The sequence below is a fragment of the Dipodomys spectabilis genome, unplaced genomic scaffold, assembly GCF_019054845.1.
Source record: "Dipodomys spectabilis isolate Male_0828 unplaced genomic scaffold, ASM1905484v1 ptg000055l, whole genome shotgun sequence".
Classification (NCBI taxonomy): domain Eukaryota; kingdom Metazoa; phylum Chordata; class Mammalia; order Rodentia; family Heteromyidae; genus Dipodomys; species Dipodomys spectabilis.
The window spans coordinates 35,578-60,978 of record NW_024870732.1 but is presented as its reverse complement, the minus strand read 5'-3'; positions in this window follow the sequence as shown (position 1 = coordinate 60,978).

The window sequence follows — 25,401 nt, the reverse complement described above, 5'->3', positions numbered from 1 at the left end:
ACCCAGATTCTAGGTGATCCACTTATATTTATTCTGTCACAAACACAGTTTGTGATATTGCACATCAAGAATACAAATATGTATTGCTAATGCCAATTTAAAGAGTTGTGATGATCTAATTTCTATGTGTGGATTTGTTTCCTGGCAAAACATCCTGAGTACATAGGCCAAAAATTTAACAGTCCTACAAGCAAAAATTACTTCTAGTATGATCAACAGTTTGCAAATAAGGGTTCCATGCCTGCAGAGGAGACAGGTCACAGGGCAATTCCCTGCTGTGACCCTATAATAAATCTGCACTTTTCAAAATAGCAGAGTGGTGAATTTTGTCAAAATTATTATACGGGAACTTTCTTGACCTGATAAAGAGTACTGCATTAGAATGAAAATATTCCCAGTTCTTTTGAAGTCAGGCAAAGATGTCAAACATTTGTATTCAAACACATAGCAAACATTTTTGCTAATATAATGAAGAAAAATATAAAGTTCTTCACAAATAGCTTTTATTTATATATATAAAGGACTCCTAAACACACGGATAAGACAATAAATAACCCAATTAAGAAGATACAGAGAGAAGGCAAATAAGCACATCCAAAACCCATACATTACAAGAATGTTATAGAAATTCTTCTCAATTGTGTTCAGATAATGTTTTCTGGAATGTAAGGAATGTAAATAATTTCACCATCTTGATTCTTCCAATAATAATTTTCAAAAATGCATAAAGAACTTCAGAATTCATGGAATTTTTATTTCATGTTCTGTGCATAACACTTTACAAAAGTTATATTCTTTATTTCTGGAAAACACCAATATTTTTACCTGTTTACAAGAATAAAACAACACATGACAACTCTAAGAAACATGTACAATATCACCCAGCTAGCACAAAATTTATAAGTGTTAGTATAGTCATGGGGTTTGCAAATCATGAAATGAATTTGAGCCATGATTCTAGTTTCTGCTCAGTCTCAGTTGTCATTTACACATCAGCCTTCAGAAACACACGAAGTCTCCTCTTGCCTCCATTTCTGTATTATGAAAACGAAGACAACATCCTCCTAACCCTAGATGATGAGATATGTAACATCATCAGATGAAACAGAACACACATTTGCATTCTAAAAATCTTGCTTAAAAGTGTATCCCAAATTCTAAAAGAAATTACCCTAATTTTTAAAATTGATATAAAATCAACTCAATCATTCCTCACATTCTGACGCATAGCTATGAAGTGCATTTTCATGAAACCATTACCTCTCCTTTCGAGCTCATTGAACTCGAATTTACAGAGTTTTTCTGTAACCAAACGAATTGTAAAGAATTTCCTGTGAATTCCCCAAATAATGGTATTCATCTGTGTAAATGACTTCACAAAACTTTTAAGGCAATTGAAGAAGGAAATTGTAGCCAAACAATGCATAGACAATATCTTGAAAATTGTATCATAATCTTTTTCCTTTTTCTTGTCTCTTTTTTTTTTCAGGAGAAGGGATTGAACTCAGGGTCTCAAACTTTCTGGATAATTGCTCTTGATCCATACACCTAGCACTTTGTTGAGCTTTAGATTTCTTTTCAGATAGTTTCTTATTAACTGCCTAGACTGGCCTCAAACCGTTATCCTCCTACGTTTGCCTCTTATAAACATGTGGCACCAGTTTGTTTTAAATATTGAAGTACCTGTATCACATTTTTACCATGCAAACAGCAAACCTCCTATACTTTCCACTGTCTAGCTCTTAAGTAGTTAGAATTGTAGGCATGTACCACTATATCAAGCTGAATTTTTCTAAAAAGAAATCTTTAGTAGCTCTGATAACAAAGAAATATTCACTAACTTCTCTTTAGTCTCCAATTGTCTACCTCTGTAACTTCTTTCTCATTTTTCTCCTCACTGAAGACAGTAAGTTTGTGATAAGTTCAGTTTTGTTAATGCTTTCAAAATATTCCTTTTTAGTCTACATTCTTCATGCCTCATGTTCCATATCATAGTGATTTTCCTTACCAAAAATATTTGTCTCAGCCTGGAGACGTGACTGATGCCTACATCCCTAGGTACTCTGGAGGCTGAGATGCAAAGATTGTAGTTGGAAGCCAGCCAAATATTTTCTATCTAAAAGGAAACTGGGTGCATCCTAGTAACATAAAAATCATTATCTCATATTTGTTATAATAACATCTTACAAATTTAAGGTTATTCATTTGATAACTTTAATAGAAACAAGAAATACACATGAATTTCTCTCAGGAAATCCAAGTCATTCATTAAAACCCTAACTTGTTTCGGGAAAGAGATAAAATCTCGTTCAGAGAACATAACTAGGTGCCATTGTTAGATTCTCCTTTCTGTCACTATCAAAGATGCTTCAGAGGAAACAGACCTAAACAGATATGAGTCCTGGAACATATTGTAAATGCCAGCATTGAATGATCTCTCTATGGTAAGAAAGACAATCCACAAATTTTCACGCACCTAAACAACCCATCATGTTGCTTTTCTCTGAGCCTGGATGAGTTTTCTTATTTGTCCTTCTGTGGCACTGAAGGTGTGTATCTTTTTCTATATTCGGTCTATATGGAGTTCTATTTCCTCTTGCAAACATTCTGAGAAGGTCTTCCCAGGCCACAAGAAGTACAGATAAATTATTCATCCCATATTCTCCCCTCACAGCTCTCCTGTCCTGAAAAACTGTTTACTGAAGAAAATGGAACAATGATTGCACAATGATATAAACCTGAGTGAGCATTATCACACTAGTCATTACACCAGAGAAGAACAAGGCTGTTTTCTCATAAGATCGAAATATGCTAGTTTTATATGCATGCTTTATGCGTTCAAAATACAATTAAGTAATTCACTATCCTGGAAATGATTGGCCAGACCTAAGAGTTAAGTGTCTTAAAAGCTAAAGACAAGGTTTTTGTGAGTTTTATCCAAAGGGAGGGAAGAAAGTTAAAATCCATAGTTTATTTTGTAGAATCAAAGTGGTAATACAAAATGAGAATCACAAAAAAATCTTTGCCCAGTCTAGATCTCCGGTGCTGCCCTCAGCATGGTACTTTCTGTCTTTTCTGGGCGTGGTTAGGTCCTCCTGCCCAGTGGATCAGTTGTCTTCAAGGCATCTTGGTCCTGAATTGGGACTTGGATTACCCAGTGGTGGTTGGGCCCTGGCCAAGGACACGACACAGACCACTTCCATGGAATGACTTCTTTGCCCGGCATGTAAGTAGGATTACAAGTGGAATTTCTCTGAACTTGACTCCAGAAGGCAATCACTGAACCAAAAGTCAAGGCCAAACAAACTCCTTCTCCCCTCCTCCATTCCTCCCTTCCTCCCTCCTTGGGAAAGAGCAAAATAATTTTGCAGGTTTTGGTACACACACAAATCACCCACCATCTCCCCTGGTAAACTAGGTTGCAAGTGACTAAGTCATGCAATTCCATTAGGCCACACTCATTATTCTGGACAACATCTTCAGGTTGTTTGGTGTTTTCATTTTTTTTTTTCTTTTTGTTGGTCGTTGGGTTGAATTTCAGCTCGAGCCAAGCTCTCTACCACTTGAGCCACAGTGCCACTCCCTGTTTTCTCATGGTTAGTTAGAGATCAGTATCTGACAGAATTTCCTGCTAGGGCTTGCTTTGAATCATGAATTAATTTTTTAAGTTTTTTACTGTAAAAAAACTGTACATAGGGGTTACAGTTACATGAACAAGGCAATGAGTGCATTTCCTATTGAGCATTGTTGCCTCCTCCTTTGTTTCCCCCTACCACTCCTTCCCTCCCACCTCAATAACTAAACCCCTCCCCCGCTGAAGTTGTAAAGTTCATTTTCTTTAAAAAAAATATATGTATGTCTATACATATATATACGAATATATATACATATATATATATATATATATATATATATATAATAAAAATGTTGTAGAGAGGGGTTACAGGTACATAAGTACGGTAATGAGTACATTCCATAGCAAGCATTTAACTCTTCCTTTGTTTTCCCTCTACCATCACTTCCCTCCCCCCTCCCCAACACCTCCTGACCCCCTCCCCTGCATTGTAAAGTTCGTTTTTTAACATAGTGTCCTGTACATCTTGTCATCACAAGATGGGTCAGCCTGCATCCTCATTTAAACGTTCCCCAATATCCTTTCCACTCCCCAAATTACAAAATTGTATGTACAAGTGCAGAACACCAGTATCAGATCCAGTGAAAACAGGAGTTACACGGTGGGGGGGGGGGGGGGGCGGGAAACATACAGAAGAAACAAAAGATTCACATAGTGCATTTTAAGTACATTATAAAACACTAGAAATAAAGAAAAAACCACTGTGTCCCTGTCTTCGGGTACATTTTGCTTCCTATTATCTCATGTGTTCGTGTGTACATAGCCTTTGAACTTCTCTGCTTGTTCTAGACCTATGCTAGGAATTGCAAACAAGGGAAACCATGGAAACTATATTTCTTTGGGCCTGGTTTACTTCAGTTAATATAACTTTTTCCAGTTCCTAACAAATGAGGCAATGTCCTTCTTCTGATGGAGGCACAGAATTTCATTGTATATATTTATAACACATTTTCTTGATCCATTCATACACTGAGGGGCATTTGGGTTGGTTACCTATCTTAGCTATGGTAAATAATGCTGTGATAAACATGATTGTGCTGGTAGCTTTGGTATTACCCTGTTTGTGATTATTTGGGTAAAATCCCAAAAGTGGGATTGCTGGGCCATAATGGAGCTCTATATGGAGTCTTTTTTTTTTTTTTTTTTGTCGGTTGTGAGGCTTGAACTCTGGGCCTGGGCTCTGTCCCTCAACTCTTCAGCTCAAGGCGAGCGATCTACCACTTGAACTACAGCGCCACTTCCAGTATTCTAGTGGTTTATTGGAGATAGGATTCTCATGGTCTTTCCTGCACAGGCTGGCTTTGAACCATGATCCTCAGATCTCAGCCTCAGTAGGTAGGATTACAGGCGTGAGCCACCAGCGCCCTGCAGTTTGGAGTCTTTTGAGGAACCTCTATACTGCTTTCCAGCGTGATTCAACAAGTTTTTACTCCCACCAACAATGCAGTAGGGTTCCCTTCTAGCCACATGGCCTCCAGCATCTGTTACTACATTTCCTGATTATAGCCATTCTAACTGGGATGAAGTGGAATCTCAGTGTTATCTTGATTTGTATTTCTTTTATGGCTAGAGGAGCTAAGCATTTCATCATGTGTCTATTGGCTATTCTTATTTCCTTTTCAGAGTAGTCTCTCTTTAAGTATTTAGCCCATTTGTTAATTGGGCAGTTGTTTGAGGATTTGTTTTTAGGAGATTTAGTTTTTTGAGTTCTAAGTATATTTTAGTCATGAGACTCTTGTCCATTGTTTGGCTAGTGAAGATTTTCCCCGAGTCCGAGGGCTTTCTGTTGATCTTGCGAGCCATGTCTTTTGCCTTGCAGAAGCTCTGCAGTTTCATGCAATATCATTTGCCTAACCTTTCTTTGATTTGTTGTGCTTCTGGGTCTGTATTAAGAACCTTAGAGTTTCTCCTATTCCTTCCTGTCATGTTTTCATGGACTCTGCTTTTCTTTAGAGGTCTTTGATCCATTTGGAGTTGATTCTGGTGCAGGGTGTTAGATACGGTCCTATCTTTAGTTTTCTACAAGTTTTTAACCAATTTTACCAACACCATTTACTGAAAAATCTGTTTTTTCTTTCCATTCAACTTCTTTTTTGGGGGGGGGGAGTCCGATTGTGGGCCTGAACTAAGGGCCTGGGTGCTGTCCCTCAGCTCTTCAGCTCAAGGCTAGAGCTCTACCACTTGAACCACAACACCACTTCTGGCTTTTTTTTCTGCTTATGTGGTGCTGAGGAATGGAACCCAGGGCCTCATGCATGCAAGGCAAGCACTCTACCACTGAGACACCTTCTCAGCCCCCATTCAATTTCTTTAGCACCCTTATCAAAGGTTGGGTAGCTATAGATCTGTGGGCTCATTTCTGGGTCTTCAGTCCTAAACAATTCATCCTAGGGTCTGTTCTTGTGCCAGTACCAAGCTGTTTTGATTACTATGGCTTTTTATTAGAGTTTTGAAATTTTGAATTGATATTCCTCCAGTGCTGCTCTTTCAACTAAGGATTGTTTTTGCTATTCAGGTTTTTTTATTGTTCCATATGAATTTTTGGATTGCTTACTCTATTTCATTGAAGAATGAAGTTGGGATATTGATAGGTATCGCAATGAATTTGTAGGTAGCCTTGGGCAATATTGCCATTTTCACTATGTTAATCTTCCCAATCCAGGAGCATGGGAGGTTTTTCCACTTGCTTAGTTCTCCTTTAAATCTTTTTTTTTAAGTTTTTAAAGTTTTTGTCATAGAGGTCATTCATCCATTTGGTTAACTTAACTCCTAAGTATTTTATTCTTCTGTGGGGCTATTGTAAAAGGGATTGCTTTCCTAATTTCACCTGCCCTCTACTCATTATTGGAATACAGGAAAGCTATTGATTTCTGAGGGTTAATTTTATACCTTTCTTTTTTGCCAACGTTTCCAATCAGCTCAAGTAATTAGAAGTTGAATCTATAGGTTTCTGTAAATGCAAGATCATATCTTCTGCAAAGAGGAAGAGTTGTACTTCATTTCCCCCTATTTGGATACCCTTTATGTCAGCGTCTTCTCTTATTACCCTAGCTAGGCATTCTAATACTAGTTTGAAGAGAACTGAAGGGAGTGGACATTCTTGTCATGTTCCCGGAATTTAGAGGAAATGGTCTTATCTTTTGCCATTAAGTATAATGCTGGCTGTAGGTTTGTCATATACAGCCTTTATTGTATTGTGGAATTTTTCATGGATTCCTAGTTTATCCAGAGCCTTCATCATAAGTGTTGGATCTTGTGAAAGTTTTATTCCACATCTATTGAAATAATCATGTGCTTCTTATTTTTGCTCTTGTTAATGAGATGAATTATATCGTTTTGTTTATGTTCAACCAGTTTTGCATCACTGAAATGAATCCTGTTTGATCTCAGTGTATGATTTTTTTTGATGAGTTGTTGAAGTTGATTGGCCAAGATTTTATTGAGAAATTTTGCATAGAAATTCATCAAAGAAATGGGTCTATAGTGATCTTTCTTTGATGAGTCCCTGGTTTTAGGAGGAGGATTATGCTGAATTCATAAAAAGAGTGTGGTAGGTAAGATTTACTTTTAATTTCATTGAGGAGATGGAGGAGTAATGGTGTGAGTTCTGCCTTGAAGGCTTTGTAGAATCCAGATGTAAATCCATCTAGTCCTAGGCTTTTCTTTGGTGGGGGGTCTTTTTTCTTTTTTTGCCGGTCATGGGACTTAAACTCTGGGCCTGGGCGCTATCCCTGCACACTTCAGATCAAGGTGAGCACTCTACCGCTTGAGCCACAGCACCACTTCCGTTTTCTCTAGTGATTTATTGGAGACTCACGGACTTTTCTGCCCAGGCTAGCTTTGAACTGTGATCCTCAGATCTCAGCCTCCTGGTAGCTAGGATTACAGGCATGAGCCACTGGCACCTGGGAAAAGTTGGAGGTCTTTTATTGCTGCTTCTATTTTGATGCTTGATATGGCTCTATTAAGTTGGTTTAAATCATCTTGTTTTAGTTTGGGCATGTCAATATTTGCTAGAAATTTGTCCATACCTTTAAGATTCTCAAACTTACTAGCATAAAGTTTTGAGAAGTATCCTATTAGTATATCCTATGTCTTGGTTATTTCTTTTTTGTTTTTTTTTTGGGGGGGGGGTCTGGTCATGGGGCCTGAACTCTGGGCCTGGGCGCTATCCCTCAGCTCTTCAGCTCAAGGCTAGTTTTCTACCACTTGAGCCACAGTGCCACTTCCGGCTTTTTTCTTTTTGCTTATGTGGTGCTGAGGAATCTAACCCAGGGCCTCAAGTATGCAAGGCAAGCGCTCTACCACTGAGCCACCTTCTCAGCCCCTGAATCTTGGCTATTTCTACAGTGATGTTTCCATTCTAATCTCTGAGTTTGTCTATTTGGATGTGTACTACATTTTTCTGATTAGATTTGGTTGGGGTCTGTCAATTCTATTAATTTTTTCGAAGAATCAACTCTGTTTTGTCAATTCTTTCTATAGTTTTTCTTTAAATGTAATTTATTTAATTTGGATTTAATTTTAATTATTTGTTCCCATCTACTGAATTTGGGTTTAGCTTGTTCTTTTTCAAGGAACTTTAGGTGACTCATTAAATTTTTAGTTTCAGATCTCTCCAATTTGTTAATGGAGGAACTCAGAGCTATAAACTTGCCTCTGAGTACTGCCTTTCTGTGTCCCAGAGAAGCTGGTAATTTGTGTGCTCGTTTTTGTTGAATGTCATGAACAGTTGTGTTTACTTTCTAATCTCTTCCTTCCACTGATGATCCCAGAGTGTGTTGTTCAGCCTTCATGTTTTACAGTATTTCCTTTGGGGGCTTTTGATGTTGAATTCTAATTTGATTCCCTTGTGGTCTGAGAGAATACAGGGCATAATTTCAATGTTTTAAAATTTGGACAGATTTGCTAAATGGCCTAGAATGATATCTTTTTGGAGAATGTCCCATGTGCTGCTGAGCAGAAGGTGTAATCTGATGCTGCTAGGTGACATATTCGTTAAATGTCTGTTAAGTCTAGTTGATCTATGCATATTTTAAGATCCGAGGTTTCTCTCTTGAGTTTATGCCAGATTGATCTCTCTATGGAAAGGAATGGTGTGTTAAAGTCCCTAACAACTAATGTCTTTGAATCTATGTGAGACTGTATTGAAAGTAGTGTTTCTTAGATAAATTTTGGTACTCTATTATTTGGTGAGTTGATATTTAGGATCATAATATCCTCCTGAAGAAGAGATCCTTTAATTAGTATGTAGTGACCTTCTTTATCAGTTCTCATTGATTTTAATTTGAAGTCTATTTATATGATATTAGGATTGCAAATCCTGCCTGTTTATGGGGTCCATTTGCTTGATATATTTTATTTCAGCCTTTCACTTTCAGAATGTTCATTTTTTTGGGCAAGGTGTGTCTCTTGAAGACAGCAGATAGAAGAATCTTGCTTTCTGATCCAACTGGACAATATATGTCGCTTAATTGGAGAGTTAAGACCATTAATATTGAGGGTTAAGACACAGAGGTGTTTGTCTGTCCCTACCATTTTATCCAATTTTTTTGGGGGGAGGGGAAGCTGTGCCTTGGCTGTTCTTGTGATTACATATTTCTGTGTTTGTGGAGCACTTCATTGACTATATTCTCTTCTAGTTGGTTTTCTATATGTAGAACCTCTTTGAGGAATTTTTGAAGAGCTGGTTTGGTAGCGGTATATTGCATCAGATTTAACGTGCTGTGGAAGGTTTTTATTTGTCTTTCTGCTGTGAATGAGAGGTTAGCTGGGTAGATTATTCTTGGTTGGTAGTTATTTGACTTTAGGACATGGCATACCTCTTTCCAGGACATTCTTGCTTTTATAGTGTCTTCTGTGAAATCTGAGGTAATTCTGATTGGGTTACCTTTATATGTGATTGATCTCTTCTCCCTGGCAGCTTCAAGAATTCTTTCTTTAGTGGCTATTGAGCGGTATGGATTGTAATGTAGAGGTGGGATGTCCTATTCTGGTCTATTTGGGATTCTAAAAGCTTTTTGTATGTGTATGGGCCTGTCCTTTTGTATATTTGGGAAGTTCTCTGCTAGGATTTTGCTGAATGCATTTCCTAATGCATTGGCTTCCCTCTCCAGCCCCTCTTGTATTCCTATTATTCTCAAATTAAGCTTTCTAAACGTTTCATCTATTTCCTGCATTGATTTGTCATGCTTAATTTTGTTATGAAAAATGGTGTGCTCTTTCTCTATGGAGTCTAAACTGTCTTCAGCTACATATATTCTTTCTTCAGCTTCTTCCATTCTAGGTTGAAGACTTTGTACTTTGGTGTTTAACCCCTTTCCTTCTTGCTGGTCTTCTTAATGGTGCCCAGCTCTTTATTAAGGTTCTCTTTCAAGTCTTGAATAGATTGCCTTACCTCCTGGAGATGGTTATCAGATTTTTCTTTCCACTCCAGAATCTAGGTTCCTATCTTTTCATTAGATTCTTTCTCCCTCTGCTGGAGTTCCTCTACCTTTTTGTTTGTCGAGGCCATGAAGTCACCTATTAACTTCTGGTTGGCCTCTTTGCACTCTCTGATAACCCCATGAAGGGTTTCCAATTTTTCATTCAGCAGGTTTACCAGCCATGCTTTTAATCTATCTTGATCATTATCTTCTATGTCATACTGGGACTGCTATGTAGCTTGTTTATGTGGAGATGGCGGTGGGATTTGTTTATTGGCTATTTTTCTTGTGTTTCTGCAGTTAGTTCTGCCTATTTGGAGACAAGAACCACACTGCTACAAGAGTAGGACAGTCTTTTAGTACCGGAGCCAACCCGATGTCATGTAGATGGGTAGATCTTAGGGTTTCAGTGGTAAGGTGAGATGTTTTCCTGTTTAGCTCTCTTTTTCTTTGCTTGCAGGGGATATTTTGGCTTTGGGGTCGAGATTGCATATAGTTGTAACTTTTGAGGCAATCTAGGTTTGTTTAATAAGTAGTCTGCTCCTTAGAGTTAACAAGATGGGCCCCTTGTACTCAAAGTGGTCAAATGGAACCAATTTTGTAGTCAAATGTAGAACCAACTGCAAGTTGAGTCACATATAAATCATTAAGGATCAATGGGCTGGATTAGAATGAGAAATGAAGGGTTAAGATTAGAAAGATATAAATTTAATTTCAGAAGAGAACTTGGGTATAATGATAGTAGAAGGGTAAGAACAGCTTAGGGGAGAGGTATATGTAGTAGGAAGAGAATAAATACCTTGTTACTGAATGTAACAGGTTGAAAAGAATTTGAAGAAAGGTTATGTAGGGAGTAGCTTGGAGATCGAGATGAAAATAAGAAAGTGTATTGGGGAGGCTTGCTGAGATTAGAAAAATATCAGTCAGATATTATTGAAAAGTTGCTTACTCTGTTAACTCCTGTAATTATTGTTTACTCACATATAAGGAGGCCTTATTTGTGCATAGAACTAGACAGGGTAGCCCTGATGGAGTAATAGTGTAAGGTAGAGAGAGAGAGAGAGAGAGAGGTTAAGGGGGAGTGAGAAGAAAAGAAAGAAGAAAAACTTACAAATTAGCAAATTGTAAAGTAGAAGCAGATCCCAAATAATAATGAAAAACAGAAGTTTTAAGTGGAATAGCAAATTCTAAATCACAATACACATAAGTAACACATAGAAATACAAATGAACAACAAATGATCAGACATTACAACTAACAACGCAGAACAAAAACCAGAAGAAAATACTAAAGAATGGATTTTTCAGGTTCTTTGGGGAGTTTATTCTCCCTGTGGTACTCAGAGCAGATTCCTGATGGAACCTTGTGTGCCTTGCTGTAGTCCACTTTCTTTGTGGCTTGGTTGGGAGCAGATGGCTTTTTGATTGGGGAGGGTGCCTGCTACCTAGAGTTCCATTCTCAGGCCTGGTGGCAGGCAGTTTTGGGAGTTTCAGGTTTGTAGACTGCTATCATAGGCCTGGAGTTGGGTTCCCAGGCTTTCCCAGGTAGCCACAGGAGCCTTAGGAACAGAGCTTATGTCTGTGTTCAGTTTTGATGTAATCCATCCCTTTTGGAAGTGGGCTTGTGTCAGGGAGCTTTGGGATCCCTCAGAGAATTACCACCCCCAGGGCATGGACCCAGGTGTGTTATTCACAAGTCTGTAGTTGTTGGTGTGCTGGACCACAGAGCCTGTGCTATGGTGGCTAAGATGGAGTTGGCAGGTTCTAAAGGAGAGGGTCTGTGTGTTAGTAGATCAAGTTGAGGGGATGGCCTTGCTGATGCTGAAGGGTCTCTCTCCTATGTGGTGGTGTGAGGAGTCCTGGCACTGGGAGGACTGGGTAAAGGTTGGAGTGGCAGGCTGGTGTGGATTGTGGGGGGAGCCGTGCTGGTCTGTAGCAGACGTGGTGGGAGGTGGCAGGCGCTGGAAGCCTTGGGGGTTTCTGCCTGTGGCTGCTAGGTGTGTCACCAGAAATGCCTGCAGAAGCTTGGTCATGCAACAGCTGTGTGAGCCAGGGGTCTGTGCAGGGCAGCAAGGAGGGAGAAGTCCCATCAGAAAGCTCAATAGGCTGGGCAATTGGCCCATAGAGCATAGAGCGATTGGCTGCAGCTGTGGTTTCCTGGAGATCTTGTGCAGGGTTGATAGGGGCCTTCTGGGAACCTGCCAGTGCTGCAGGTATGGGCTGATTTTGGGGGCTTACCCGGTGGTGCCAATTTCTGGCCATTGTAATGGTGGCGGTAATACTAAGTTTGCTCCTTCTCCATGGGCTGGGCAGGGGGGAATGGGAGAGGCATTCACCAACTCGGAGATCTTCACCAGATTCCCTTCTAACATTTCACAGGTATAGTATTGAGCACTTTCTTCAGCTTTTGGGTGCTCCTCTGCTAAAACTCTGCAGAAAGTCCTAGTGCAGCATTGCATAGACCTATGTGGTACAGGTGCTCCACAGGAGTCCCATTCACTTTTTCTCTTTTGCCTTTTCTTGTTTGCCTGCTAGCATAGTCCTTTTGTAGTAGAAAAAGACTTTAGGTATTTAAAGTTTGATTGGAGTGGATCTCTTGAGGTAATCGGTGGCTGTGGCACTAGATCTTCTTTTGGTCAGAAATACTTAGTGGCTTGCCTATGAGAACCTCAGCATTTTCCAACAACCCGTCTGGATATTTATATTATATTTATTCTTAGTGTTTATTAGAGCATTGCAGTTTTTCTGGAATTTAAGGTTTTCTGTGAAACTTTTTCTTCAATAATCCAACAGCATTAAATATTATATTTAAAAGATGTCCTATAGCACCTAGATTTTGTAATTATAATATTAAGATGAAATTCTTATTGTTTGTACAAAAATCCTTTTAAAGTCCAAACAGGAAATATGCTCATTTCATCAGTCTTGGGTCTACTTCCTCTTTTTTTCTCCAGTATCTTTCTTGTTTTGGAACAAGTGTCATGGATGTCTGTCCATTCCAAAGTAAGATTACTCCATTAATTCATTAGAAAAGGAATACAATCTTCTTGCCTCTAAAGACAGCTTTGAGGATAATGATAATGTGATAATTCACATCTGTGAATTTTCAAAATTATATTGATTATTTTTTGTAAACCAATCATTAAACAGTTTCCAAAAAACAAAATAAAGATAATGTTCTGCTTTCACAGGTTAAAATCTAGTAATTCAGCAAAATGTATTCTATTCTTCCCAGATTGCATGATGAAGAATTTCTCTTTCATCATAACCCTTACAACCACTGACCCCTCCCTTCAAACATGTAGCTTTATTCAATTTTCCTGTTCTAGCTTTCATTTTGGTACTAACATTAGTAATCTTCTAGTATTTGACAATGAAATGCCATTTATTGATAGAGAGCTCAATTCATATTGACATAGCCAGACTCATGAGTATATCATAGATCATAAAGTATTGAATATCATTAACGTGATCATATGTACCTATTCCATAAATTAATATACATACCACATAAATGTGCAATTTCATGTAATTTTTGAAATGCAAAACATTTGCATATCTATGTCATAAAATAATTCAGATCACTAGTAGAAGACAATAAGCTAAACCTATTGCATCATTCCTAATATTCTTTGTAAAATTTTCTTTTCTCATCAATTTTCATCTTAGGCCCTTCTTTTCCTAACAACCAGTGATATGTTGATATCTCTAGATTTTAGTCACCTCTGAGTAACTTTTTTTATTTCCACCTCCAGTTAGTTCTTCATGTTAAATACTTGAGGAATAACTTGTCCCGATATCCCTGCAAGAAAACAGCAGTACCCAAGTCAACTAGCTCTGACCATTCTACCCTTGCTATGTTAGGGAAAGGGGTATCAGCCATAGGGGTGTCAGGGATCATGTGGCTGGAACAATGGTGTTATGAATTATAGGTAGCAGAACAGAGTAACAGAGAATAGGATTCTTGGGAAAGGGGAATTGTGACTGTATTCGCTAAGTTGCAGTGCCAAGAAATTGTGTAGCAGCAACAGCTTTGCAGGGATTGGAGTAGTTAACACAGGTATCCAGAGAGTTTAGCAGGGATAAGGAGGAAAAGAGAAAGTGAAAGAGCAAAAGTTGTGAGGGATTAAGGTGGCACAATCAGGGTAACAAGGTCACGGGTGTGCAAACTGGCTAGCCAGTACTAGGATAGAAGCAATTTGCATGGTATACTGATGTGGTGCAGAGCTCAGTGTTTCCCTCTCCAGTTTTGGCTGTCAGATCGTTAGGGAACTACTGCTAGCAGCTCATTATCACTATGTTGGGTTCAGGCATGTTCCATCCATAAATGTCTACTCCAAATAGATTGCAATGTTTGACAGTGGCTTTGGGATCTTTTCCCTAAGCATCCTGAGAGACGACACTCCACAATGCTGCAGAACAGGCTCCAAATAGTGAGCTTCAATCACCTTTTACAAATCTCACTGCTTCTCTCCAACGTCAATTATCATGATAGCAAGGGATCTGAGGACTGCTCAGCAGCAGTGCTCTGGGAAGGTACCAGGTCTTACCCTGGCATTCTGGGAGCTCGCTTGAAATGGGCAAGTACACTTGCTGATGCTCTTCCAACATCTCTGTGGCTCTGGACAGCCAGACTGTTCTACCTCAGATGGGTTACTTTGATCTACAGGACCAAATGTGGCCTCAAACTTTCTCCGTCTCCTCTAGGTGATCTCTAGGTGATCATCACATTCAACTGTCTCTCCTTTTCCTCCCAGGTAGTTGCTTCATCTCCACATCCTTTGATTTCTGCTTTGGATCAAACTGTGGCTTTCACACCAATCCCTTCCAATTTCTCATCTGCCTCTCTAGGTGTGAATTGGGCATAGCAAGCTACATGTAACTTCTATATCTGTTTATCAATATTGACTCTGGAATCCAAGGTGGTACTAGGCAACTAAGAACATGGGTAGCATCTTAAATACTCCCCTCCCAATCACTGCTCATTGACAAAAGTGCAAATGTGCTGTGATCTGTCTCTACATTTCCATTACGACAGTACAAATAGTTTCCATCAAACAAGTTAGTTTATTTACAAAATTCCAGACCAGTCTTGGGCTCTGCCCTAGATCTTCCTGTTCTGAAGGCACTGAGGACACCTAGATACAACTCAGACCTAATGACATGGGTGAATAGAAATGTTAGTGAGTATTGCTTAGTTTTCTGAAGTTGCGCGAAGTTGTTGTCATGTTATGACTGCAATCTAATCAATGTCCTTTCCTGATCTTCACCACATCTCTTTATTTGGTATGAGTAGCAGGTGGGAAGATCTAAGAAGCTCACCTGAGTTTGGGTCTGGGTTTAAAAGCTCCATTTTGTGATCATAAAAATTCCACCACTACCTGAAACTAGATTTAAGGGGCAGCAAGGAAGTTGGGTTAGCAATTCAAAAATTTATAAATACTTCATAGTTTAATATCTGAAATCTTCCCTTCCCACCACTCAGAATATTATTTCCCATCTGTGGAGACATCAATACACTCGTTTCTCCTGGAGCGTTTGAGTGTGGCACATCATCTGCTTCTTATGTGTTCTGATTTACACAGGGAGATTTTTCTCCTAGGCTTAAAATGACTTCAGTGCTTGGGGTACGGTGCAATAGGCTAAACATGCCTAGTCATTTGTTCACACCCCTAATTAGAACTGTCAAGGACTAAGGACTAGTCAGGGCTCACTTGCTGTCAGTGATATTGCTCTGAGGAATTGCTGTCAATGTTGCCCACAGTGCCTAGGCTAAGGCCTCTCAGATAGGCTCCAAATTCAACCTACATGAGTCTCTGAGTTGATCATCATTGAGCAACTATGTTCCACAGTCTGTGAGTCACTCACATCTGTGGATATATGCATATGAGGTCTCAAGGAGAGAGTTCCCTGGAAGGAAGGTCCTGGAATGCAAAACATCTACTAGGATAATGGAAATCTGCGGTTGTGTGTTCCTAATATGCAATGAAGTAACAAAAAAGAAAGACAAGGGTCAGAAGGACTGAGGGGAACGGAGTCCCATGATCAGGAATATAAATGGAGCTTACAAGCCCCTTCTGGCTCTGACTTTCTAGGTTTAAAGTAAGATAACAGGCAGACTGAGTTTCTAAGAACTCAGTGTCTAGGCTATATGGCTCATTCAGAAATTCTTTTCCCTCCTCCTGTGTTCTGAGAGCAACAGTTAGTGCAGTGCTTCTGTCTCCTAGAAGCAATCATTCTCTTCACACAATGCTTAAAGTAAACAATGGATGGAAATCTGTTAGTAAATCAAAAGTACGAAGTAGCACACAGTGCTTCCCCTGAATTCCTGGCCCTAAACTGTTCCTAATTCTGAGCACAGAATGATCATGGGTGAGTGCTAACAACCTCCACTGAATAGTGAATTTTGAACACTTTTCCCAAGTCACATACCGTCCAGTACAGTAGTTGCCACCCATAATCCTGCTTCTTAAGACAGGAAAGTCTAAGATATTGAGTCCCAAAGTGGAAACTGGGCCAAGGAAAGACAATTTATCATTGCTGGAAAGGAGGAACACTTAAATAGGAGAATGTTTCTCTGAGCCCGGATATGGGTAGCTATTTCAACAGTTTTCAAATTGTGGCTCATCAGCACAGACTACCAAGTCAAATCTCACTAAAGCTAATTCTAAAACATATGAAAATAAAAAAATAAACTATTTGGATTTCATTACTAAGATCTTTTATAAAGTGTGTGTGTGTGTGTGTGTGTGTGTGTGTGTGGTGTCAGATTTTGTATGGGATAGCATCGGTTGTTAAAAAACAACATATTGGCAGTGTCCTTTATGTTTCCAATTCAAGACTAATGGCATTCTAACTCTACCACTTGAAACACACAACTCTGCTGGTTATCTGGAGAATAACACGTAATGGATATGCCAATCTAGGTTGGTTTCAAACTGTGGTTTTCAGATCTCACTTTCTGAATTAGGTAAGCTATAAGAATGAGCTTCAACGCTGAATCCGGTATTTCCAGTCAGTTACTTAACCTTTCTGAATCTCAGCTTCTTCCTGCGCGGAAAGTGAAAAGAATTACTTTCTGGACCTTAGGATCTGGTGAGAGTTATGACTTGTTGCTTGAAGTATAAGTGTTCGGGATGTGTGGACAGACCCTGACACTCTCATAAAACTACTGATGTTTATATTGAAATGAATTGCAGGAATTGGAAACAAGAGGGATTTTTTTGATCTTTTTTATCCATTTATGGGCAGTGAGGAAGCCACAGAAGTTCATGGATAACAGGGAAACAAATGCAGCGATGGTTCTCTGTATATATTATTTTGACAATGAACTATACCACTTGTGAACAGGGACAGGAGGGAAAAGCAGAGAGAGAGAGCAAAGGAAGTGATGAGACTGTCCAATAAGAAATGAACTCAAAATGGTTTTTCACATGAATACAGAGCTCAAAGGTCTTATAATACATATTTCTAAATGCAAATTAAAGGGGAAAATCAACCAGGAAATAAAATTTATATTAATTGTTAATTTTTAAAGAAGAAAATATGATCACTGATGGCAGACTAAAGACAAAGTAATACCAGAGCCCTATATGCTCAATAAGAAGCTTTTATTGAAAAATTGAGCTGGAAAGTGCACATCAGGCAAAGGCAAGCAGTCGGAGCCTACCACCAACAAAGAAACACCACAATATATATCTCAGAAAAAGGACACAAGTTCAGAACAGCGCTCATCATCTGTATCTGTGATTTCAATAATACATGTACACTCCCCCCACACACACACATACATACACACACAGGAATGTATACAACAGCTCAACTTACTCACAAATATCCACTCAACATGAATCAAAGATCTTCCTGTAATATTTGAAATTTAAAAGTTTTAAGTATTTTAAATAATTAATAACAGATGCACAAGCAATTATTTCTGAATAGCACTCTGCTATAGAAATGAGAGATCATCATTATTATGACTACCTAAAACATCTCTGAATCTGGAAAGAATTAAACAGACAATCTGCATTTTGGGACCGTATTTCTACCAGCTATTCTGCAAAGGATTAATGAAACCATACTTATAAGATCCAAAAATTAAATACTAAATTAATAATGAATACATGAGTAAGTAAAGTGAAAGACATTGATCAGAGAGACCTATGCTGCCTCCAGCTCTCAGCCAACCACACACTGTGGCACCCTTGATGCTACCTGGAGCACGCAGTTGGCTTTCCCAGAGCAGTGGCCATGCTGGGGTAGGATCTGGGGGTGGGGGTGAGGAGAGCAGGGTAGGACACAGGGGAGGCTGCACTTTGGTTGAGGCTGGGGGTGTTGGGGAGGGGGATGGTAGGCCCCGACAAAGACTGGTGAGGAGAGGAAGGATGGGCAGGTCAGTGGCTCAGGCAGCTGCCACCCCTATGATAGCTAGGTCTGGGGACTGTCTTTGAGGTGGGATGTTTGGGGCAGACCCCCTGCGGTCTGACAGTCTAGTGAGGAGAGGAAGGAGTCTCAAGTGCTGGCAAAGCATTCAATGAGAAATGAGACAACTAGGGGATGAAGAATTTCAACAACAAAGGCTGGGACTTGGAGGCAAACTCTGGGGGTGTGGAGGGTGGACGCCACAGGATTCAAGCTTCAGTGTACCTCTTTTGACGCCTCTTGGAAGTTTGTGAGGGGCAGCTCCAATGCTGTGGGCTCAGTCTATGACTGGTCTCGCACCTGGCACCAGGAATGGCCAGCACAGCCTCGGCCTGCCCCACAGAGCAGTGTCTGGGAGGCCATGCACAGCGGGGTCGAGGAAACATGCCTGGCTGGTGCTGTTCCAGCCCAGCCAGGTCAAGGGCCACTGGGGAAGTTCCAGCTGTAGATCTGGACTTCTGCCATTGACAAGACTAGGTGTGTCCTCTGGGGACCAGCATGGTGGCTGTCATGTGTGAGCTGGGAACTTCCTTAGCTTGCCTTAGGTTTCTCCACAGAAAGGCCCATTCACTCCTGTGTCTCTTCCACCTTCTGTATTCCAGCTGTCCTCCTGCCTCCTGCCACATCCAAGTACAGTGTCAACTCCATGCCACTGAGAGGTCATTATGGAGATGCTCACAGGGCTTCCCACACCTGGTTCGCCATGCATAAAAGGCTCATGGTGTGCCATCCTCCAGGCAAAGTGTACCCCTATTTCACCTTCGCCACCCATGCCTATGGGACCACGAACTTCATTCTTACATAGAAAGCCAGGGATACACAAAGCTGTGCTGCAGTCTAAGGCATCCTTTCCCTCCTCCTGCTCAAGTGTAGGGTGGCTGTGGAGCCAACTGCACTATCATGTTTGATTATCTGATAGCAAGAGGAAAAAAGCTTCATTGTCCCAGATACAGCTGCCCCTGGATTTCTATGTGTACACGAGGTGTGTGTGTGTGTGTGTGTGTGTGTGTGCGTGTGTGTGGTGTGAGAGAATCAGACACACCTGAGTTTTAGGGTAAAACACTTCTTCCCTTCAGCATTGAGATTTTGTATCTAGTGGTTTTCCCCCCTCCACAAATTCTTAGTCAATGTTCTAAAGTTGTCTTTCTGTATACTTTTACCCTTCATCTTCTTGATAATCAGATTCCTATGGTCTGCTTGTAAATTTCACCATTTGCTTCATGAAGTTGGTGCCTTTTGAAAACATCTTTTATGAAGCCTTTGGATGTCTTCAAATGCAATTTGTGCTGTATTAATGTGTTTTACTTTGCCCAATTGTCAGGGCCTACGCAGTGACTGTTAATTTGAGATTATCTTAGCACTAATATGAGATACTATCCTTTCAATCTACTTTTCTAGTGAAAGAAGTTCAACATCTTTATTGAAATAATTGCCTGGGTGTAAACAAACAAACAAACAAAAATCCAGTGTTATAATTGTACAATCACTTGATTTTAGTAAATTTTGCACCACTGTAATAATTTTTTAACTAATGTTAATAGATGGAATGGGAAAAAACCACAAATTGTAAAACTTAAAAATTGATCAAATATCAAAAAGGACACTGATCAGGAATGAAGTACAAATGTAAATGTTTAATAAATAAATGAAATATTTGAAATTCTTATCCACATATCAAAAAGTTACTGAGCTCCAATCTTACACATCAGAATATTTATAACCACTCAAACAAATAAACACAAATGCTGGAGAGGTTGAAATAAATCAGGATCTGTGTTTAGTTGTGTGGCAATTGTAAACTAGTGCAAGCCATATGGAACTCAGAGTGGAGATTTACAAAATACCAAAAAACCCCACATATTTTAATGACCTTTACAATAACTTGGATACATATTGAAGGAATATGATTAAACATGAACATCTGTGTTCATGGTAGCAGTATTCATAACAACCAAGATCTGCAATCAACCTAGGTGTACCAGTAAAGGGAATAAAGAAAATGTGCTGTTCATAGCTATAAACATGTTCTCGGATATAAGAGAAGTGAATGCTTCTACTGTTTCATTGCAACGTATTTTTGGATATACACCTAACACTAATTTCATGGGCTTTTATGGCACTATGTTTTTGCTTTTGTGAGGAACATCCATATTGATTTTCAGAGCAGTTACAACAGGTTAAGGATATCCTATAATAGATGAATATTAGACCAAAATTTAAATATATTAGTGAACACATACAGGACGATCATATATAGTTTATAATTTGAAGCAATGTTAAGAAGGCAAGAATTGGGAAAAAGATAATGCTAGAAGCTTAATAAGAAATTATCTTGAAAAGCTAAATAAAGAAAGTATAAAATAAGACACATCAGAAGCTGTTGAATGGTAGAAGATGGATGAATGTTAGAAAAACATTCATCTGTATGGTCAAGTTGAATGAAGTATAAGCATATTTGGTGCACACTGATGAAACTCATTCCAAAACATAAAATACACTTAAAATGTTTATGAAAAGACAAAACAGTAGCTGTATTTTGTATACGTAATAGTAGGAATTCACAGAAGGATCAGAACTGTGAAGGAGAGAGAATATGGCCAAAAATGTTTATGTGATTGTTTGAAGATATCTGTGTTTGTGTGGGAAGGGAGGAAAGAAGATGAAGAAAACATATGTGGTGCTGATCAAGGTATATTTTCAACTATACAGACACGGAAAAATAAGAAAAATGTGCAACTAATTTGTGTTAATTTAACAAAATATTTTGCTCAAATTTTAAAAAATGAAACTATAAAAATAATACTTAATAATATCAAATAAGTAGGCCATGGAAGAAAATTTACCATAGAAAGATTTTCCCCATAATTTGTTTAATTTCGTAACAAATGGATTAAAATAAAATATAGGATGCCATATATATATATGCTATGGATGAAGATACTCAGTAGAACTTTGTGAGGAAAGAATGTGCTTTCTTTTCCTCATCAACCTAGATCTAGGACACCTAGCTTTTAAAAGAACACTTGTAGTCCGAACAGTAGGGTGACTAATTTAGGCAGTAATTTATTATGTTTATTCTCTAAATTTATGATGTGATTCCCGAATTACGTGAGTGATCCTACGAGATTTTGTGACCTCATTTTTACCCAGAGATTCTAATTCCTCCCACTGGGCATGATTTTTCTACTACTCTCATTTTTCCTTGTTTCTGAACTCAACTCCTGTAATCTTTGTGTTCATGAGAAAGAGATGGAGAAATGTGAGGGTGGCCTAGAGTCTGTGCTAACTTCCACTCCAGCTTAGAGGATCTAGTGAAGGACTTCCACCTGGGCCTCAGAATCAGATATTAATTGATCTCTTTTGAAATGGAGAAACTCACTCCCTCAGGCAGAATCTGTTATTCCTTGACTTTCTCTGAAGAGATTTGGAACTAGGGCACAATTCAGAGAATGAGCTTTCCCATCACCCACCACAGCATTGACAGAAGGAACAGATCCAAAACTGATAGTGGTTTCAGTTCCCACAGGGCCTCATCAGGGACCTTCTGGTGGGAATAGAAACTGGACAAAGTCTAAGATGGAGATTAACTGAGACTGGGCCTAAGGGGTAAACTAAAGAATTTCCCTTTCTTTGACTACAAGTGAGTTGTTTAGTGAGATATGACACCTTCCTTCATATCAGAAAATGCAGTAGGTCAATTGTGTAACTGCCACTTTGTAGGAGGTCATTTTCCTCGAAGGAGAAGGGGTTACATGTTGGGTCCACCAGTTTTCTCTCTAGTCTGTTGTCTCTCCCACGCCTTCCTATGCCAGGAACATATTGCTTCATTCCTGCATTCAACTACTTGTCCTGACTCCTAAGCAGAAATACCATAGGCTATCCTTTTGCTAGTCTTTTACATTTGTGATAGAATAGACCCAGGCTCTGCTGCTGCCAAGAGGTGACAACAAGATCAGATTTGTACTGAAGATCAATCATATTGATAGAACCATTCTATGAGGTCTTTCCTGACCACACTTTTTGAGGTTTCCACTGAAAATTGATTGAACTCACTAGAAGCTCAAAAGTTTCAGTTTGTGGGTTGGTGGATACTGGTGATTCACGTCTATAATCCTAGTTAGTCATGAGGCTGAGATGTGAGAACTATGGTTCTAAACTTGCCTGGGAAGAAAGCCTATGAGATTTGCCTGTAGCTAATCAACGAAAAACCCAAAGTGGTACTCTGTTCCAAAGAGGTAAAGGGCTAGCCTTGAACCAAAGAGCTGAGAGACAGTACTCAGACCCTGAGTTCGTGCCCTGTGACCAACAAAAAGTAAGTTTCATTTTCCTACCATGGTTTCCTCTTCTAACACACTATGTCCTTTATCTATAAGACTTTCTTAAGATTCCTGTGTCTCACTCAAGCAATTTTTGTCTGTCAACAATAAGAAAGTCTACCTAGAATACAATCAGTAAGTTTACAATAAATATTTGTTAAGTGTGAGTGTGCAGACATTAGACTAATTCTTACTTTAAAGAAACCGTGTTGGTCTTTATTCCGTTGGAACAATTGTATGGAAAATAGATATACCTCTGGATTCCTTTGGTTCTCTGTAGAATCTATATTCTCTATATTGTTTTTCCATTGATACAGAAAAGTTCTAATTTGTGGCCACTATTATTTATTGTGTTGCTAGTTTTAAGCATGGGAAAATGGATCAAAGGGATTTCAAACTTCATTTATGTGAAAAATGTTCATTCATTATACAAATTCAAAAAACATAAATTACTAAAAGAACTTTTTCTTTGGTAAAAAGAAGAGCATGGGGGTCAGAGATAGTCTCTTCCATATAGTAGACTTTGAGGTTCTGACCATACTGTGGTCTGACTTTGAGAATTAAGTTCCTATAATGGGTCTTTTCAACACTCTTGTTTGGCACTAGAGGCCTAGCGAAACAAACACATTTGTCTCTGATTGACTTTCTTTCAGGAAGTCCATGGCTGACATTGATTGTGAAAGATAAGAATTGTCCTCCTAACAATTCTTTCTAAGTAATTTTATTTATATTTGTGGTTTTGGATCTTGTAGCAGCTTATATGTAACAGTCTCCCATGGAGCAATTTAAAGAGAGAAACTTCTGTATCTATGTTATAATGTTGTGGTATTATAAGAGTTCCTTATATTTTACAATATAAGATAAATAACAATGATTTTCTTAGCAACTCTAGCTAAATTATGTATCATAAGACATTATGATAATAGTGTCCCAAAGTTCACAGATCACTTTATTTATGTTTAATGCAGCATTATTTACCATAGTTAAGATATGTACCAACCCAGATACCCCTCAGTAGATGAATGGATCAAGAAAATATGGTTTATATACAAAACAGAATTCTATGCCTCCATCAGAAAGAATGACATTGCCCCATTTGTTAAGAAATGGAAAGACTTGGAAAAAATTATATTAAGTGAAGTAAGTCAGGCCAAAAAAAACATAGGTCCCATGGTTTCCCTTATTTGAAATAACTAGTATATGTCTGAGACAAGCAGAAAAGGTCAGATAAGTTGATGTTAGGTGAAATGAACCCCAAGATAAGTATTCAAATGTTTTTTTTCTTTCATGCAATTGTTTCTAACATATTTATAAGATGATTTCTTTGTTGCTTAGTATGTCCCTCCCATACTCCGTAACTCCTGTTTTCACTCTATTTGATGTTGGTATAATTTTTGGAGGGGAAGGGAAAAAAACAAATCATTTAAATAGGGATACAGGTGGACCCATTGCAACAATGACATGTACAAATCATTATGTTGAAAACCGAACTTTACAATTTTGGCAGAGGGAGGGGGGAGATGGGAAGGGATGGCAAGTGGAAACAAAGGAGGAGGCAACAATGCTTGATAAGAAATGTACTCATTATCTTGTACATGTAATTGTAACCCCTCCATATGCTATTTTCACAATTAAAAAAACATAAAAAAGTAATCAGAATATTGATATTTTTGAAATGCATATCATGAGGCATGTATATTTCAAAAGGCAATGTTACCCCCAATACATTTCCCATTTCTTGTTTTGTCATGTAGCTAATTTAATTTTACTTTTTGCCAAAACTAAAGCTTACTATATATTACTTTGCTACAAGAAATGGAACACAAATTTAAGTCATGTCTTTATTTTTACCCATTTGTATTTATCATATAGTTGTTGTGCGAAGAGTTTTCAATTCAATGAGTTTGTTTATTAGTACAATGCATCTTGATTAATGTTTCATTGATCTACCCCATCTTTCCCAACACTACCCATCCTATGTTTCCTGGTTCCAATTTTACATATATATCATCAATATGATTGTATTTCCCATCCCTTCCTCTTTTCATTAATCTGTCCCCTCTTTTCTGAAACCTCTTCTGCAGCCAAACATGACTTCCCGTTCTGTTACTTATTTTCCTGAACTTTTGATTGTTTGTTAGTTATTCAGAGAACCGCCATCACTGAAATACTCGAATGAGCATACCGAGTATTGCTTTTCTAAATTTTATTTTGATTTCTACTAGTACACATGAGTTGACATTCAATACATGAGTACATGTCTATAATGGATATTAATCAATGTCACTTCTTTCATAATTTTCCCAACACAGGCACTCCCATCTTTTCCTCAAGTTTCTTCATTTTGTAGGATATTCATTAAGCTAGATCATTGCTTTTCCCCCCACTTTATTGCTTCATTTATCTATTTCTCCCTACCCTAATCCCAGCCCTACCTGTGAATACTTGATTTCTAGTGTTTCCTTTGTTAGAATTTGAGTTAGCTATTCTAAGGAATTACATTCTTTGAATTCTTTTCTGAACCAATCATATTTCAGTTCGTACCTAGGTGTATACATGGATTCCACCCCAATGTGTGCATATTGCAGTGATCTAGATTATATCTA